At 44.3% G+C, this 19,132-nt stretch overlaps 1 protein-coding gene across 1 annotated transcript in view; it reads right to left on the bottom strand.

The window, feature by feature from the left end:
- The window catches only part of rad50 (RAD50 homolog, double strand break repair protein), a 116,058-nt gene extending 115,054 nt beyond the window's left edge, over nucleotides 1-1,004 (bottom strand). The window contains exon 1 of the mRNA XM_080201314.1: nucleotides 899-1,004. The gene's annotated coding sequence lies outside the window, so the exon portion shown is untranslated. The remainder of the gene's footprint in view (nucleotides 1-898) is intronic.
- Between the last annotated feature and the right edge of the window lie 18,128 nt (nucleotides 1,005-19,132).

Below are 19,132 nucleotides of genomic sequence, written 5' to 3'. Positions count from 1 at the left end.
CCATCTCAAAGAACAAAGGCAGTAGATGCGTGGAAACATCATCACCTTGCAAGCTCTCTCCCAGTCACACAGCATCTTGACTTGGAAATATCTCAGCAATCACTTCATCACTGGGTGAGAATCCTGGAACTCCTTCTCTAAACAAATATTGTCAAGGCTACGGGCCAAGTGCTGGTAAACACAATTTTGTGGGAGGTCAGGCGTTTTATGCATGTCGGTGCAGACTCGATGGGCCAAAGGGCCTCTTTTGCACTATATGATTCTATGACTGTGGAAATGCCTGTGCCACACGGGCTACAGTAGTTTCAGGCAGTTGTCCCTACCATCTTCTGAAGGCAACAGGGGTGGCAACAAATGTTGATCTGATCAGTAATGGCCACATCCCATGCACAGGAGTGTCTGTTTATCTCTCTCTACTGCTTGTTAAGTGCAAATTGCCTGCCACATTTCCCTCAACAACAATGGTGACCACACTTCATAAGTGGGTGTGCTTTGGGATATTTTGAGGAAATGAAATTATTCATCCTTCATCAATTTTACTTCACATGCAGTTCATAATCCTCTCTTCCAAACTAAAACACTTTGAGAAGAAATTTGCGGTGCTGAGCAAACTTTCCAATGATCAGGAGTGTTTTTTAGAGTATCTGAGCTAATCAGCTTGCAGGAAGTTGATGTTTTTGAAGTCGGTTGGCGGGATTCAGGTGTGAATTGACTGTTCCCTGTCAGGGAAAGCTCAAAGAAATGTTCAAAACGTGTCGCATGGAAAACGAAAGAGAAATCCGCTGCAAAAAAAACCGAGGAAAATCGGGAGGGGGAATGGGAGGGTATAAAGAAGATTGAGGAACAGGTTGTGTGAGGATATGAGGGGATAGAGAGGAAGCCGAAGACCTCAACTTACACTAGTCACAAAATGCGAGCCCCGGTCCCGAACCCACAACCCTGACTCCAGTGAAACTCAGCTCCAGCTGATTCCGCTCAAATTGCTACACTCCGCCACACTGCGCAGGCGCGGCTCACCAAACCGGGGAAAGGGGGCGGAACTTCCAGTCTGCTCTGTCCCTGTCCTGTCAATCAAGCTGCAGGTAGTGCTGCTGCTAAAGTCCTGACCAGTTCCCTGGTGAAAATGACAGCATCTTCAGCTTATTGTTATTGGTTAGAATGCAGAATCTTATATACATGTGCAAGTCCTGGCTGGAGATAATACACATCTCTTTAACCTGTGCTTGGCCCTCTCTCCACTCACATTGTCTGTACCTTTAAGACTTGATCACCTATAAAGACCCGCATTCCAACCATTATCTTGTAAATTGAGTTTATGTCTTTATATGCACAATTTGTGAACACAACTCGTCATTCACCTGATGAAAGGGCAGTGCTCCAAAACTTTGTGGCTTGTGCTACAAAATAAACCTGTTAGTCTGTAACCTGGTGTTATGAGATTTCTTACTGTGCAAGTCCATGTGGCCAACCTTGCCTCTGAGCCAGAAACTCCAGGTTTTAAGTCACATTTGATAGTCAAGGAAAGTGGATTCATAACACAGCTAACCTGGTTGAGTGTCAGATCACACGAAGTTTGTGTGCTTTTGCTTTAGCTGTGTCAGCATCACACAGACAACCATCCATTCTCTCTGTGCTTTCCATCATTTATATTGTTAGCACCAGCTGAACCAGAAGTGACCCATTGAAGTAATGGTCATGAGAATAGAATTATAAATGGTTTAAAGATGGACATTCAAAATTTCAAGTGATGGGACTGTGACTATTTCCTTTGGCAGCTTGTTCCACAATGGGATATCCTTTGGCAGGACCAGGTAGCGGAATCATGGGCCCTGGTGCTTCTCTTGTTCTGGGCCCCTGATCCGCCCTACCTTTAGCGATCCCCGTCATAGCTTTGGGTGCCCAGAATGCGCTACTTATATCCACACAACTGGGCTTTGTTAACAGGAAAATTACTCTTTGCGGTGAGTGATAAATATTTTCTCAGCTTAAATTTAAAAACTGTACAGTCTGAGCTGGCCTCCAGGGAATTCATACAAAAGTGGGGGTCAGACACAGAATCGGGCTTCCTCTGGGTGCTTTGGTTTACTCCCACACTCCAAAGATGTGCAGGTTAGGTTGATTGACCATGCAAAATTGCCCCTTAGTGTCAGGGGATTAGCAGGGTAAATACATGGCGATACGGGGTAGGGCCTGGGTTGGATTGTTGTCAATGCAGGTTCGATGGGCCAAATGGCCTCCTTCTACACTGTTTGGATTCTATTCTATGCTTCCTCTTGGCCATGTCTAATCCTCCAGTTGCACCAGGCCTCACAACCGTCTCTTCTCATAGTCACTTTGGCCTGCTCAGCCATCTTGACTAATGTGGTCCTTTAGTGGGCCTGCCCACTTAGGACTGCAAGAGTGTAGCCATTCTGGACTACATCACCAAGCATGCAGGCTGTCTGCCAAGCAAAGTTGCCATGCGGACTTGAACTCTTGCTGCAACAGCCCTTTTTATCACATAAGTTGTCCCGCAGCAGTGCACCCACCACACGATTATCTGCTGACACATTGAGGCAGGCAGCCAGCAACTTGAAAGAGTGGGTGGAGTTGTCTGAGCCCGGGCCAGCTGAAAGTGATTGGCACTGTGTGCACACCCCTCTCCCAGATCCCAGTCCTTGAGGAGAAAGATTATTTATACACATTGTCATAGAAAAAAAATTATTATTGTATCTTGCGTTTTGTCATTGCTCCAGATTATTGTTTCTGTCAATTCCCATTAGTCCATTTCATATTTTATAGAAGATGGTCAGTATATTTTTCTCCCTTATTTGCTGTGGTGATCCATTTCAAATTGTGGATCAGGAATGTGACACCAGTATATTTCCCATACTGATCCATGCAGATTTGTGCGATACATGGATCCGTGGATAGAGGATTGGTTGTCTAATAGGAGGCAGAGAGTTGGCATCAATGGGTGCTATTCTGATTGGCGGTTGGTAACTAGTGGAGTGCCACAGGGATTGGTGCTGGGACCTCAGCTATTTACCATTTATATAGATGATCTGGAGGAGGGGGCTGAGTGTAGGGTGACAAAATTTGCTGATGACACAAAGATAAATGGAAAAGCAAATTGTGCGGAGGGTGTGGAAAGTCTGCAGAGGGATCTGGATAGGCTCAGCGAGTGGGCGAGGACCTGGCATGTGGAGTACAATGTTAGCAAGTGTGAGGTTATCCACTTTGGCAGGAATAATAGTAGGAGGGATTACTATTTAAAGGGCGAAAAGCTGCAGCATGCTACAATGCAGAGGGACCTGGGGGTCCTTGTGCATGAGTTGCAAAAACCCAGCCTGCAGGTGCAGCAGGTGATCAAGAAGGCAAATGGGATGCTGGCCTTTATAGCGAGGGGGATAGAATATAAAAGCAGGGAGGTCTTGCTGCAACTGTACAGGGCATTGGTGAGGCTGCAGCTGGAGTACCGTGTGCAGTTTTGGTCGTCGCACTTGTGCAAGGATATTTTGGCCTTGGAGGGAGTGCAGAGGAGGTTCACTAAGTTGATACCGGAGATGAGGGGGTTGGACTATGAAGAGAGGCTGAATCGACTGGGTCTGTACTCGTTGGAGTTTAGAAGGATGAGGGGGGATCTTATAGAGACGTATAAGATAATGAAAGGGATGGATAGGGTAGAGGTAGAGAGATTCTTCCCGCTCAGAAAGGACAACAGGACTAGAGGGCACAGCCTCAAGATAAGGGGGGAGCAGTTTAGAATGGAGTTGAGGAGGAACTTCTTCACTCAAAGGGTGGTGAATCTCTGGAATTCTCTGCCCGTTGAAGTGGTGGAGGCTACCTCGCTAAATATATTTAAGACACGGGTAGATAGGTTTTTGGTAGGCAAGGGAATTAAGGGTTATGGGGAGAAAGTGGGAAAGTGGAACTGAGCCACTTCAGATCAGCCATGATCTTATTGAATGGCAGGGCAGGCTCGAAGAGCTAGATGGCCTACTCCTACTCCTACTTCTTAAGTTCTTATGTTCTTATATCTTTGGATCGTTTTAATCTTATTTACATTTCTCCCTATGTGAGGATTCCATGCACAACTTACACAACAAGGCCAGCACAGTGGCACTGGGGATAGCATGGTGGCACAATGATTAACACTGCTGCCTCACAGTGCCAGGGTCCCGGGTTCAATTCCCAGCTCGGGTCTCACTGTCTGTGTGGAGTTTGCACATTCTCCCTATGTCTGCATGAGTTTCCTCCGGGTGCTCCAGTTTCCTCCCACAATCTGAAAGATTTGCTGGTGAGGTGCATTGACCCGAACAGACGCCAGAGTGTGGTGACTAGGGGAATTTAACAGTAACTTCATTGCAGTGTTAATATTAGCCTTACCTGTGACTTATAAATAAAGTTTTACACATCCCGAGACTAGACAAACAGATTTTTGGTAATTTAGAATTCTGATATTTTTCTTGCAATATTAAAGTTTCCTTCTCAGAAATCCAAGAATCCTGTTTGCTTTGGATGTTATATGCTGAATGTGGAATCCCCACTGAGGATTGTTTTTAAGATGAACTCCCAGGCATGGGTCATACCACTTCTTATATTTGCTCATGACATTTGCGTGTCGTACGTTAGGCCATTGTTTATAACTAATTTCTAATTGCCCTTGAGAAGATAGCAGCGCGCACCTTCTTGAACCCTGCAGTCTACCCACAGTGCTGTTAGCAAAGAAGTTCCAGGGTTTTAGCTCAGTGACAGTAAAGAAACAGCAATATATTTCCAGTTTAGGATGCTATATGGCATGAGGGGAATTTGCAGGTGGTGATATTCTCAGGTATCTATTGACTATGTCCTTCTAGATGGCAGCAGTCATGGGTTTGGAAGTTGGTGTCAAAAAAGCTTGATGAGTTCTTGTGGTGATTCTTGTAGATGGTACACATTGCTGCCACCATACGTTGGTGGTGGAGGGAGTGAATGTTTGTGGGTGGAGTGTAAATCAAGCAAACTGCTTTGTCCTAGATGGTGTTGCACTTCTGGAATGTTGTTGGAGCTGTACTCATCCAGGCAAGTAGAGAGTATTCAATCATACTCTTGAATTGTGCCTCGTAGGTGGTGGAGAGGCTTTGGGGGGAATCAGGAGGTGAGATACTTTCAGCAGGAATTCTAGTCTCTGACCTGCTTTTGTAGCCACACTAATATATAGCTATCTAGTTAAGTTTTGACTAATGATAATCCCCAGCTTGTTGAGAGTGGGGAATTCAGCCATAGAATATGAAGAAGCAATGGTTAAATTATTTTTTGTTGGAGATAATCATTGCTTGGCACCTGTGTGGTGTGAATGTTACTTGCCACTCTTCAGCCCAAGCTTTTGTTATCCAGGTCTTGCTGCCTTTGGGTACGGATTGCTTTGGTATCTGTGAAGTTGTAAATGGCGCTGAACATTGCGTTGTCATCAGCTAAGATACCCACTTCTGATCTTTTAATGGAAGGAAGGTCATTAGTGAAACAGCTAAAGGTGGTTGGGCCAGGACATTCCCCTGGATAATTCCTGCAGTGATGTCCAGGGAATGAGATGATTAAGCTTTGATGATTGGGGGGAGGTGGTGACCTAGTGGTATTACTGCTAGACTATTAATCCAGAAACTCAACTAATGTTCTAGAGACCAGGGTTTAAATCCCACTGTAGCAGGTGGCGGTATTAGAATTCAATACAAACATCTGGAATTAAGAATTTATTGATGAACATGAAACCATTGTCGATTGTCAGAAAAGTCCATCTGATATCCTTTAGGGTAGAAAATCTGGTGTCTTTATTCAGTCTGGCTTACATTTGACTCCAGAGCCACAGTAATGTGGTTGACTCTCAACTGCCCTCAGGCAACCAGGGATGAGCAATAAATGCTGGCCAGCCAGTGATACCCATGTCCTATAAATTAAAAAAACTCCAACAACCACAGCCATCATTCTTTGTGCCAGGTATGACTCCAACCAGTGGAGAGCTTTTCCCAACTCCCATTGATTCCGGTTTTGCTGGGGCTCCTTGAAGTCAAACCCGGTTGAATAGTTCAAGGGCAGTCACTCTCTGCTATTCTGTTATTCTGATTGGCGGTTGGTGACTAGTGGAGACTGGTGACTAGTGGAGTGCCGCAGGGATCGGTGCTGGGGCCTCAACTATTTACCATTTATATAGATGACCTGGAGGAGGGGGCTGAGTGCAGGGTGTCGAAATTTGCTGATGGCACGAAGATAAGTGGAAAAGCAAATTGTGCGGAGGGTGTGGAAAGTCTGCAGAGGGATCTGGATAGGCTGAGCGAGTGGGCGAGGACCTGGCAGGTGGAGTACAATGTTAGCAAGTGTGAGGTTATCCACTTTGGCAGGAATAATAGTAGGAGGGATTACTATTTAAAGGGTGAAAAGCTGCAGCATGCTACAATGCAGAGGGACCTGGGGGTCCTTGTGCATGAGTCGCAAAAACCCAGCCTGCAGGTGCAGCAGGTGATCAAGAAGGCAAATGGGATGCTGGCCTTTATAGCGAGGGGGATAGAATATAAAAGCAGGGAGGTCTTGCTGTAACTATACAGGGCATTGGTGAGGCCGCAGCTGGAGTACTGTGTGCAGTTTTGGTCGCCGCACTTGCGCAAGGATATTTTGGCCTTGGAGGGAGTGCAGAGGAGGTTCACTAGGCTGATACCGGAGATGAGGGGGTTGGACTATGAAGAGAGGCTGAATAGACTGGGTCTGTACTCGTTGGAGTTTAGAAGGATGAGGGGGGATCTTATAGAGATGTATAAGATAATGAAGGTGATGGATAGGGTAGAGGTAGAGAGATTCTTCCCGCTGAGAAAGGACAGCAGGACTAGACGGCACAGCCTCAAGATAAGGGGGGAGCAGTTTAGAATGGAGTTAAGGAGGAACTTGTTCACTCAAAGGGTGGTGAATCTCTGGAATTCTCTGCCCGTTGGAGTGGTGGAGGCTACCTCGCTAAATATATTTAAGACACGGGTAGATAGGATTTTGGTAGGCAAGGGGAATTAAGGGTTATGGGGAGAAAGCGGGAAAGTGGAACCGAGCCACTTCAGATCAGCCATGATCTTATTGAATGGTGGGGCAGGCTCGAAGGGCTAGATGGCCTACTCCTGCTCCTATTTCTTATGTTCTAAGTTCTCACCTGACATCTGAAATTCAACTCTTTTCTCCATGTTTGAGCCAAGGCTGTAATGAGGTCAGGAGGTGAGTAACACTGGTAAAGCCCAAACTGAGTGTCAGTGAACAGGTAATTACGAACTGAGTGTTATTTGTTAGCACCTTTGATGATGCTGTTCCATCATTTTATTGATGACTGAGAGTAGATTAATGGGACAGTAATTGGTCGGGTTTGATGTGAACTGTTTCTTGTGTTTATGAGAATTCTTCATAAACATAAAATTATTCACGTATTTTGATAGATGCCAGGATTGTAACTGTACAGGAACAGCTCAGCTAGGGGTGCGGCAAGTCTAGAGAATGATCTTCAGTACTGATGCCAGAGTAGTGACAGGGGCCATAGCCTTTGAGGTATCCAGTGCCATCAGCCATTTATTAACATCATGTGAAATAAATCTAATTGGCTGAAGACTGCCATCTGCAATGCTGGGGCCCTCCAGAGGAGGCTGAGTTAGATCATCCATTTAACAATCCTAGCTGACGATTCTTGCAAGTTCTCCAGCCTTACCTTTTGCACAGATGTGCTGGGCTCCCTTATTACTGAAAATGGGGATACTCATGGACTCCCTCTTCCAGTAAGTTGCCTAACTATCCACCATGATCCCCAACTGGATGTGACAAGACTGCAGAACTTAGATTTAATCCGTTGGTTGTGGGATTGCTTAGCTCTGGCTGTCGCATGCTTTACCTGTTGGAGAATTTGATTCCAGATCTTAAAACTATCTGTTTGTGAATCCTTTTTGTTGGTGTTGCACAAGACATAGTATTTTTTGCCAGCACTCCTGCCATTTTTGCCATTCAAGAACGTCACCTTACAATGATTTAGAATGATCTTAATTATTTTCTGATGCATAAATCACACAGTCATCTGTAAATAATTGCACTCTTTTTTAACTTGTTGGGAAGGTTTATTTATGTATGTCAAGAACAGTAAAGGTGATAACACAGTTCCTTGGGTATTCGGAAAGGACAAGGCAAGGATGAATGCTTGAATACAAGGCAAGGATAATCCTGCATTGTGATCCCCAAACCCATTTGTGGAGCTGTCCAGTTCTGCAGTGAATGAATGCCTGTTAGAGGGGTTTCTTCAGAATGGGAAAAGCTTTGAATGGGATATCGCAATCAATATTTGAAATATTACATTTCTAATTTAAGGACCAAACAAGGAGGAAACTGAATGGAATTAAGTGAAAAACATTTTAGAATGAGTTGAACAAAATGTATCAATAGGATGGACAGTGGCAGATTACATAGTTTACCATAGGATTATGGGCGCAAGTCTGTGGAATAGTGAAGCAAAAAGCTTTGTGTCATCTGAGAACAAATTGAATGCCACAATGGAGGCTTTTGAGCATCATTTTACATGAATAAAGTTAAAGTTTATTTATTGGTCACAAATAAGGCTTACATTAACACTACAATGAAGTTACTATGAAATTCCTCTCGTCGCCACTCTCCAGTGCCTGTTTGGGTCAATGCACTTAACCAGCATGTCTTTCAGAATATGGGCGGAATACGCGGAGAACATGCAAACTCTGCACCGACAGTGACCCAAGCCGGGAATCGAACCCGTGTCCCTGGCGCTGTGAGGCAGCAGTACTAACCACTTTGGATGAGTCAAGATATACAACATATGCTTCCTCCTCAATAATTACATTGTGATCTGGTAATAACATATTTATTAGGAGAATAAAAATTCAAGTTTGTTCACATCAGATTATTTTCAGCAGTATAGTTTGGGCTCTACACTGGCCTCAAAGGTCAGGCAAAATGATTTGTGATGACATATTCTGCAACAATTTCTGTGAATTTGTACACGCTGTGCTGTACAACCGAGTCCCGTGAATAACGTACTTTGCATGAAAAGATAATAAGTTTTAGAGTGGGGATGTGTGATAAAAAGAACCACTTTAGCCAACTTCTGAGATCTGGAGAGGTTTATAGGAAGACTTAGAAGTAGTCTTGAGGTTTTCATACCTAAATGTTTAAATGCTTCTTTAGAGTGGGTGGATTCTCAGAACCTTTGAGGACTGTTATGAGCATTTTGAGTGTATTTCTTGACATGTCTGGGACCTGTTTCAATACAGTTTCTAGAAAGTTTCTAACAACTTTCTGATTTTTTAGACACCCAACAATATATGTAGTTTTCATTTGTCATGACAATGGTGCTTTATTTGTGATAGCTTGTGATTGGAGTGTGGGTGATTTTTTTCCGCTATGGTGTATAGTAATTAACTTGGGGAGATTCAAGCTTATGAACTTTAAATTGTCAGTGTGTTATCTTAGCCATTGCCCTGTTGTACCAATGGACTTGAATATTGTCTATGAAATGGAGCAGGGGAGGGCAATCTTTCGAACTCAAGAACCAGTAATAAGCAACTACGTTAACAAAATGTCAAAAGGGAGTGTTGGAACTCATTTGACAGGACACCAAGATGTAATAGGGAGGAGAAACAAAGTGCATGGAAGACTGGGAGAGGCAAGTGGCACCAGAATAAAACATAGTACAGAAATGGGTAAGATCTGAGAGAGGCAAATATGGGGTAGTCTAGGATGGGTTTAGGGAGCATGTGCACAAATGTACATAACAGGGCAAATAAGGTTGGTGAGCTGCAGGCATTATTTTCCACATGGGACAATGATATAGGCCAACAGCAGTGACTTCACTCAACAGAGGAGGATTAGGAATATTCCTCGCTATAAATACCTAGGAAAGAAAGTGGGGGGGAACAAAAGAGGCAGAGTGGCAGTATTGCTCAAAGAGACTATTACAGCACTGAGACAGATGATGTGGCTGAGCAATCAGAAACAGAATCTATTTCATTAGAATTACATAGCAGTTGGTACGACGGGCTCATCCACAGTGCTGTTCAGAAGAGACTGCTTGGATCTTGAACCAATGGCAATGAAGAAATGTTGCTATAGTTCCCTGTCAGGAGTGTGTGTAGCTTGGAGGGGAACTTACAGGTCATGGTTGAACTATGCATCTGTTGCCCTTGTTCTTGTAAGTGGTAGAGGCCGTGAGTTTGGAAGATATTGCAAAGGAGCCTTGGTAAATTGCTGCAGTGAATCTTGAAAGGTCAAATTAAATCCCGGTTGAATCCTATTTATCCTAGCTTACTGAAGAAAATAAGATGGACATTATGGAGGATTTAGCCACAAACTTATAATTCTCATTACTTACAATTGTTAATTCTGAGGTACTGCCAGAGTACTGGATGATTGCAAATGTTACACACCTGATGAAAAAGGAGAGAGGAATAAACCTGCCGATGACTGGAAGTCATGATGTGGAGATGCCGGCGTTGGTCTGGGGTAAACACAGTAAAAGTCTCACAACACCAGGTTAAAGTCCAACAGGTTTATTTGGTAGCAAAAGCCACTAGCTTTCGGAGCACTGCCTCTTACTCAGGTGAGTTCTCAGCATCTATGCTGTCAAGCCCCTGAGATCCTATATGTCTGAGTAAGGTCACCTCTCATTTTACTAAACTCGAATGAGTATAGGCTCAATCTACTCAACCTCTGCTCATAAGAAAATCTCTCTATACCCAGGATCAATCAAGTGAATCTTCTCGGCACTGCCTTCAATGCCAGTATATCTTTCCTTAGATAAAGGGTACAAAACTGCTCACAGTATTCCATGTGTGGGCTAATTAGTGCCTTGTATACTTTTAGCAAGACTTCCCTATTTTTATACTCTATTTCCTTTGAAATAAAGGCCAACATTCCTTTTGTCGTATTACCTTTTGATGCAGTTTTCTACACTCCTTCTCCATTTAAATGATATTGAGCTCCAACGAGTAGTCCCGGAGTCCTCAACTGTTTCTCATACAACAAGCTCTTCGTTCCAGGGATCATGCTTGTGAACCTCCTCTGAACCCTTTCCAAGGCCAGCACATCCTTCCTTCAATAGGGGGCCCAAAACTGCTCACAATACTCCAAATGGGGTCTGACCAGAGCCTCATATAATGCAGCGGGACCCCACCACTCTCACCAATCGCCTCCAAAAGCACGCCCCATCAGACCCTGTCCCCAATCGGTCCCTTGGCACTGTCCCATGCCCGATGGCATTGGCACTTTGCCCCTTGAGCAGTGCTATGGGGCCAGGTTGGCACTGCCAAGGTGACAATGCCCTGGAGACACCCCCCAGTGAAAGGCCTCAAATGCCCCCCCTTCACTCAAGTGGGGTCAGGCTGCCAGCTCTCCATAAGTGGGGAGCTACTGTAAACCTTGCTGGAGTGAACCATTCCTGGCGGAGAGAGATGCGAGTGGGCCCGGAGATTTCAGTCCCAGGCCTGCTAATAAGATTTAAAATATATTCAAATTAGGCCCTGCATTCACCATGCAGCTCCGCATCAATTTCTGACGCAGACCTGACAGCGCTGAAAATCCGACGCTGGGAGACGGCCCTAGGCCTGGACATCAATGCGAATCGTGCAAACTGGCCTCCGCTCGAATCTCCCGGCCCACTGCACTGAAACACCAGCCCAGCGGGATGGAAGACTCCCCCCCCCCTCCCCCCCCAGAATATACCCTGGCCTCCTTGGCAGCAAGTGTGTCAAGGCAAATCCAAATCCAGGCTAGACCAGTGCAGTTACGAATGATATACACATCTTTGACACAGGGGCAGGCTATGAAACTCTATGACAAATAACCCCTCCTAAAAGGTAAGACAGAATAATGAAACATTCTGGCAAAGACTAAGGGAAATGTGAATCTGTCATAACCTCCGTAATAACTTCCCAGGATATTGCCGGGTTAGTCAGGACTAAGATGCCAGAAAACTACTGGGGGAGGTTACAACCCACCCACCAGGATGGGACCTGGTGCACAGATTTAGCAGCTATAACCCAACTGCGACAGCAAGGATTTTCAGCATTCAAATGTCGCAACATCTCGAGGACAGATCCCAGTGAACTGGAATCTGATAGTGGGAGTAATCCTGTAATAAAGGGGACGGTGCACAAGAATTTAGCGTGAGGAAATATGAAGCCTTTGTGGTGCACAGCAGAAATCCCAAACCGACAAAACCATGATTTTGTCCAAATATATAAAGATGGACTCAATCCAGCCCACCAGGTGTGTTCAAAACAAGACTAGCACCCTTTAACAATTATGATGATTTTGGGAATTGAGCCACCACAGTGGCCAATCAATAGCAAGCAAAGATGGCCGCTCTAGACATGGAGACTGGTCAGGTAGCAGCAGCAGGGAACCCCTCAGAGACATGTTTTAATTGTAACAAACCAGGTCACCACCACGCTGAATGCAAAGCTTCAAAGCACAAGACTCACAAGAAACACAAGAATTGTAACAAGCCTGGGCGTGAATTAAAAGATTACTGGTTTGGGGGAGGAGGTAAAGAAGGAAAGGGGCCCTGCCGGGGAACAAGACAGATGCAACCAAGCTGAACAATGAGCAGCTGCTGGATATCATCCAATAGCTGACACAAAAGCAATGAATCACATCGGACCCTGGACCCAAACCTGATCCTCATCTGTGAATAGACGCTTAATTAGGGGGCCGACAATGTAGTATGTTAACAGATAGGGAGGCATTTACGTCCATTACGACCTTAGATTTACTCGCAACCCGACACCATATCGAGATGCAAGGAGTCGGCGGTAAAAAGATAATTGCGCATAAAAGCATGACCCAAGTGTTAGAAATGGAGGGAATCATGATCCCAGCTCAGTTCCAAGGGTGAAAACACTGAGGGTACCATTTTAGGGATGGAACTGTTAAACAAATTAGGAAGGGTAGTAGGAAACAGGTGTATAGTTCAGACAACCAAAAGGGGACAAAGGGGTTGCAATTGACAGGTAAATGGGGAAAAGGCAGGAGAATGGGGATAAGAAAAATATCAGCTGTGACTGAATGGTGGAACACCTGCGATAGGCTGAGTGGCCTAATTCTGCTCCAATGTCTTATGGTCTTATTGTGGTCTTAAGGTAAGTAAGCCATTATAAAAAACGCAGCAAATTAATTGACTGTTTCATTTTGAGATATGCTAGTAAGTAAATCTTACTGTTATATTTAGTTCCTTATGGGAAAAATTGTAGGATTAGTTTGGATAGGAAACTAAACTTCATTGAATTTAAAACTGCTGTGGTTTTCTGTTCAGAAGAAACTCAAACTGTTTGAGTTTGAAAGACCAACATATTTTCAAAACGCAGAGATAACAACTGCAATTGGCAGCAGTCCAATTTGAACTTTCCAAAGCTTCTGAGTTAAGAAATTGTTGAGATTACCAACACTTTTCACAGTGTATTTCTTTCAAATTTGGTTAAGAGTCAAATATTGGAAATTGAAAATTTGTTCAAAGGATAGAAAAAATTTGAGCAAAATTGAAGAAGATAGAATGAGAACTCATTTAAAATTATATAAAATAACACAATTGCGTGCCAAGTTTTGTCCTGCCATTCTCCGCATTTTTAGGTTCTATGGAATAGTTAACCGTTTCAACAGCTAGTTGATTTGTTGTTAAATCGCCCAGAACATACGGCCAGGATCTTATCACCGTTTCCGCCTGCAGTATTTTTCCATCCTGCCGCAGTGAACGGAGATTTGGCTGGCTGCCAGATTCTCCAACTTTGCTGCAGCGGGAGCGTGATGTGAATGGCAGGTAAGATCATGCTCTCTGTGTCTAAGTTATGTGACATAAGACTTAATGTTAGGAATCCGACAGCAATTCTTCATCCCGTGACCACCCAGAGCTCAAGGATGGTGGAAAGAATGAATTAAACCTTAAACACTGCAATAGCTAAAGCTATAGCTGATACAGGGAAAGGGTGAGTTGGTGTACTACCCTGCATTCTCATAGAATCCCTACAGTGTAGCAAGAGGCCATTCAGCCCATTGAGTCGACAACAATCCCACCCAGGCACTATCCCTATAAGGAACGCAAGGTGGGTGCATCTTCAGAATCATCTGTGCCCCTCCTACTGGACCACAGATAAGACACAGTCATAGGCAAGGTGCTAATGTGGGTATTACGAGGATAGAAATACATCGACATTGTCATTACTTGTATCCTTTCCTTCTCAAACTATACCACATCTCTTGACACAGTCCAGGACACCAGAGGAACTGGTGTGTCCAAAAATAACACAGTACCCCAAGAGTGGAATTGTGCTATAGAATGAGGGGAAAATACTATTTGAGAATGTAAAACATGAAATTGTATTGTGTGCTGATCAAGGGATTCAGATGCTGCAGCAGTTGATCAGAACAGGCTCAGAAAATGTATTGCCCATTAAGTAAAGTTGTTATGTCACAGACTGTCAATGCCATGGGGGCTAGTAGGTTTCTAGGACACAAGAACAAAACATAGAACATAGAACATAGAACATTACAGCGCGGAACAGGCCCTTCGGCCCACAATGTTGCGCCGACCAGTCTTATTTTAAAAAAAAAACATTGACCCACTAATCTAAACCAATCCCTTTTCGTCCATAAACCTATCCACCAATCTCTTAAACGCCCCCAAACTAGGTGCATTTACAACTGCAGCAGGCAGGGCATTCCAGTCCCTCACCACCCTCTGGGTAAAGAACCTGCCCCTGACATCCATCCTATAACTACCCCCCCTTAATTTAAAGCCATGTCCCCTCGTGCTAGATTTCTCCATCCGAGGAAACAGGCTATCACCATCCACCCTATCTAAACCTCTAATCATCTTATATGTTTCTATAAGATCCCCTCTTAGCCGCCTTCTTTCCAGTGAAAACAACCCCAAATCCCTCAGTCTCTCCTCATAGGACCTCCCCTGCATACCAGGCAACATCCTGGTAAACCTCCTCTGCACCCTCTCCAAAGCCTCCACATCCTTCCTGTAATGTGGGGACCAGAACTGCACACAGTACTCCAAGTGCGGCCGCACCAGAGTTGTGTACAGTTGCAACATGACGCTGCGACTCCTAAATTCAATCCCCCTACCAATAAACGCCAAGACACCGTACGCCTTCTTAACAACCTTATCTACTTGATTCCCAACTTTCAGGGATCTATGTACACATACACCTAGATCCCTCTGCTCCTCCACTCTATTCAAAGCCCTCCCGTTAGCCCTATACTCAACACATCTGTTATTCCTACCGAAATGGATTACCTCACACTTCTCCGCATTAAACTCCATCCGCCACCTCGCGGCCCAGCTCTGCAACCTGTCCAAGTCACCCTGCAAACTTCGACACCCTTCCTCACAATCTACCACACCTCCGACTTTGGTGTCATCAGCAAACTTACTAATCCATCCAACTATACCCTCATCCAGGTCATTAATAAAGATTACAAACAGCAGTGGCCCCAAAACAGATCCCTGAGGCACACCACTCGTAACCGAACTCCATGATGAATAATTACCATCAACCACCACCCTCTGTCTCCTATCTGCTAACCAATTCCTGATCCAAGTACCTAAATTACCACCAATCCCATACATCTGCATTTTCTGCAGAAGCATACCATGGTGAACCTTATCAAACGCCTTACTAAAATCCATATATACCACATCTACTGCCTTACCCCTATCCACCTCTTTGGTCACCTTCTCAAAGAACTCAATAAGGTTAGTAAGGCACGACCTTCCCGCTACAAAACCATGCTGACTATCTCTAATCAATTCATTACTCTCCAAATGACTATAAATCCTATCCCTAATAATTCTTTCTAAAACCTTGCCCACTACAGAAGTAAGACTCACTGGTCTATAATTCCCAGGGAAGTCTCTGCTCCCCTTCTTAAACAATGGGACAACATTCGCTGTCCTCCAATCTTCCGTACTATACCAGAGACCAACGACGACCTGAAGATCAGAGCCAGTGGCTCTGCAATCACCTCTCTTGCCTCCCATAGAATCCTAGGGTAAATCCCGTCTGGACCAGGGGACTTATCTATTTTCAACCCATCTAGAATATCCAACACATCCTCTGTATCAACTACAATACTTTCTATTTTACACCCCTTCACCCCAGTGACCTCCTCAGCTACATTCATATCGTCCTGCGTGAACACCGAAGAGAAATAATGGTTCAATGCCTCTCCAAACTCTTCCGGTTCCACACACAACTTCCCCCTACTGTCTGTAACTGGCCCTAATCTTGCCCTAACCAACCTTCTGTTCTTGACATACCTATAGAACGCCTTAGGGGAGTAGTTAATGGAGTTGTAATCGGATTCCACACCAGAAGCTCAGTCATTAACTTGTTAGATATACAAAGATGAATGAAAAAAAATAGAACAACTGAGGACAATAATAAAAAGAATGTTAGAACAAACTGGGGAAAATCAGGCGGAACAAGTCCATCTGGGGTGAAGGACCACAGGTATACAGCTGTATGTCATATCCATATCAGAGGCCCATGCCCAGGCTATCAGTCACCTCACTGACCAGGAACACAAAGATACCGGAAAGCTAAGACTAGGACAATTGTGTCACATTTATGGGCTATGAACAATGGGCCGGTTAAGGCACAATCTGGATCAGATCCAAAATGGGGAGGTACCTGATTGGATTGGTAGCTCCAGTTTGGCCCGACTGGTGAGATGGAAGGGATCATTTGATGCTTGTACTATGAAGGGCCTTACCTGAGTACACACAATCATGCCTGACTGTGAAATAGGTGATGTCACTGGAGTGGGAGTAGTCCTTCTAATTGTGGTCCTCCTAATTGTGACCTTGGATGCAATGCCATATCCCTGATTCCAGCTAGACAACATTGGGGTTTTCCGTTACAATGCCTCCTTTCGATATCACCAAACAGAGAACTGGGCTGTACAATGAAATCATTTAATCTGTGGGATTTCCCTTTTGGTGTAAGCAACAGGGTAGCATAACAGTATGCCCTCACCCGGTGGGGAAGGGCGAACTGGACACATGTGGGTTCAAACGTACTGAAGGTTGTGTCTTGGAAATAATCCCCGCCACCTCGTACTTTGCCCGCTCAGGTTATGGGGGAGAAAGAAGGTACTGTGTCTCAACCACTGAGACGTCATACCATTCAGGGAAGTTGTGATCCATATTTTTGCTTTAGATCATGATGGCCAGTTACTACAGGGTAAGCCTGAACAGTACATGTTAGAAGGTGAGGGGATGAAACGCTGAATGCTACAGGCCCACTTTGTAAGCATTTACCATCCCGCATCTTGTAGAGGTATCAAGAGGGCTCAGGCTTTGAGTCAGTTAGAAGAAAGAATTGAAGCTCTTGAGACAGATACAGAGCAGGAATTACAGTGCCTGAATTCAAGGAGATAGGTCTGGGATTGGAGAATGGATGTCAAATCCACCCCTGAGGAGGAGGGGGGTTGAGAGGAAGGTTGGATGTACCAGCACACCGATCCTGCAGACAATACACTTTGCAAAGAAGGGTGGCAGCAAGAGTCAAGGGACATCAGAAGGCAACAGTGGTGCAGAGGGAAGATTATTTGAGACGCATTAACTTGACTTAAATGACCGGAATTCCCAAAACCATGTGACCAGCCAACACGTAACTAACAGACCTGGATTTGATTCCCGGCTTGGATCACTCTATATGGAGTTTGCATGTTCTGTCCATGTCTGCGTGAGTTTCCTTTGGGTGCTCTGGTTTCCTCCCATAATTAAAAGATGTGTGGGTTGGTGGATTTGCCATGCTAAATTGTGCCTTCATGTCAGAGGCACTAACTAGGGTAAATGCATGGGGTTAAGGCCTGAATGGAATTGTGGCCAGTACAGACTCGACAGGCCGAATGGCCTTCTTTTGTGCTGTAGGATTCTATGATTTTAAATTGTCAACGTTATTTAGACAGCAACTTCCAAATCCACAACCGTTACCATCTTGGAGGATGAGGTCAACAGGTACATGGGACCACCACCACCTGGAGGTTCCCCTCAAAGTCACTCACCATTCTGACTTCAAAATATATATAGCCATATCTTCACTACTCTTGGGTCAAAATCCTGGAACTCCCTCGCTAATAGCACCATCATGTTGTGACACAAAATGGATTGTCGCAGTTCAAGAAGACAGCTCAACTTCATCTTTTCAAGACCAATTAGGTATGGGCAATACATGTTGGCCTTGCCAGCAAAACCCAGATCCCCTGAATGGATAAAAGAAGACTTAAAAGGAAAACATAGTTAAGAGGAAAGTGTGGGACTTATCGGATGGTTCTACCAAAGAGTTACGTAGGCATGCGAGGCCTGTGCTTTTTCATTCAATGATTTAATGATTCCCTGAAGTTTCTGCTCACAAGAAAGAAGAATTTATTTCTTCCAGTGCACTGCAATGCAGCTCGGCTACTATAGTCTGCAATTTAACTAAAAACATACATGGAGACATTCAAAGAATAAAAGCAACTGAATACCTGGCAAATTAAAAAAATGCAGCAAATTGCCAATTTGTTTACAATCAGAATATGAGCCAATCCTTTTCCTTGCAGATGTGTGTGAACCTGATGTGGATATGTAGCTTCAGGATAACTGTAACCCAGCTCAGCAGGTTGGAAACCCAGCAGATCGGATAGCATCCCAGTTTTATACTCAGTTCAATATTATTCTCCACTGACTTTGTATTTGTTGTATCCAATTTGTTCAATTTCCCAGTGACTGGTCTGATTAAAATTGCCCACCTTAGATCTGAAGATGAAATCGGTGTTCAGGAAGTGCAATTATTTGTAGTTCAATCCTCAAGTATGATATATAAAGCATGAAACAGTACAGTATAATCGGCAACATACATTTTAAACTTTAAGACTCAAAACACAACCAAAAGACTGAACATTCATCCACGTTAACTAAACACTTAACACTGCTCCCAGAAATCCTAGAATTATAGGAACCTTATAGTGTAGAAGGAGGCCATTCAGCCGCACACCTTTACCTTTTGGCCCCTTCAATGTTCTGAGCTATGCAGAACTGCAAGGACATAGACAATTTTCCTGCTGGAGGGTAATATGATTTACCTCCCAC

Source organism: Carcharhinus amblyrhynchos, chromosome 13, assembly GCF_965287045.1.
Source record: "Carcharhinus amblyrhynchos chromosome 13, sCarAmb.v2.hapA, whole genome shotgun sequence".
Taxonomy (NCBI): Eukaryota; Metazoa; Chordata; class Chondrichthyes; order Carcharhiniformes; family Carcharhinidae; genus Carcharhinus; species Carcharhinus amblyrhynchos.
This window is presented reverse-complemented; position numbering and strand designations above follow the sequence as displayed.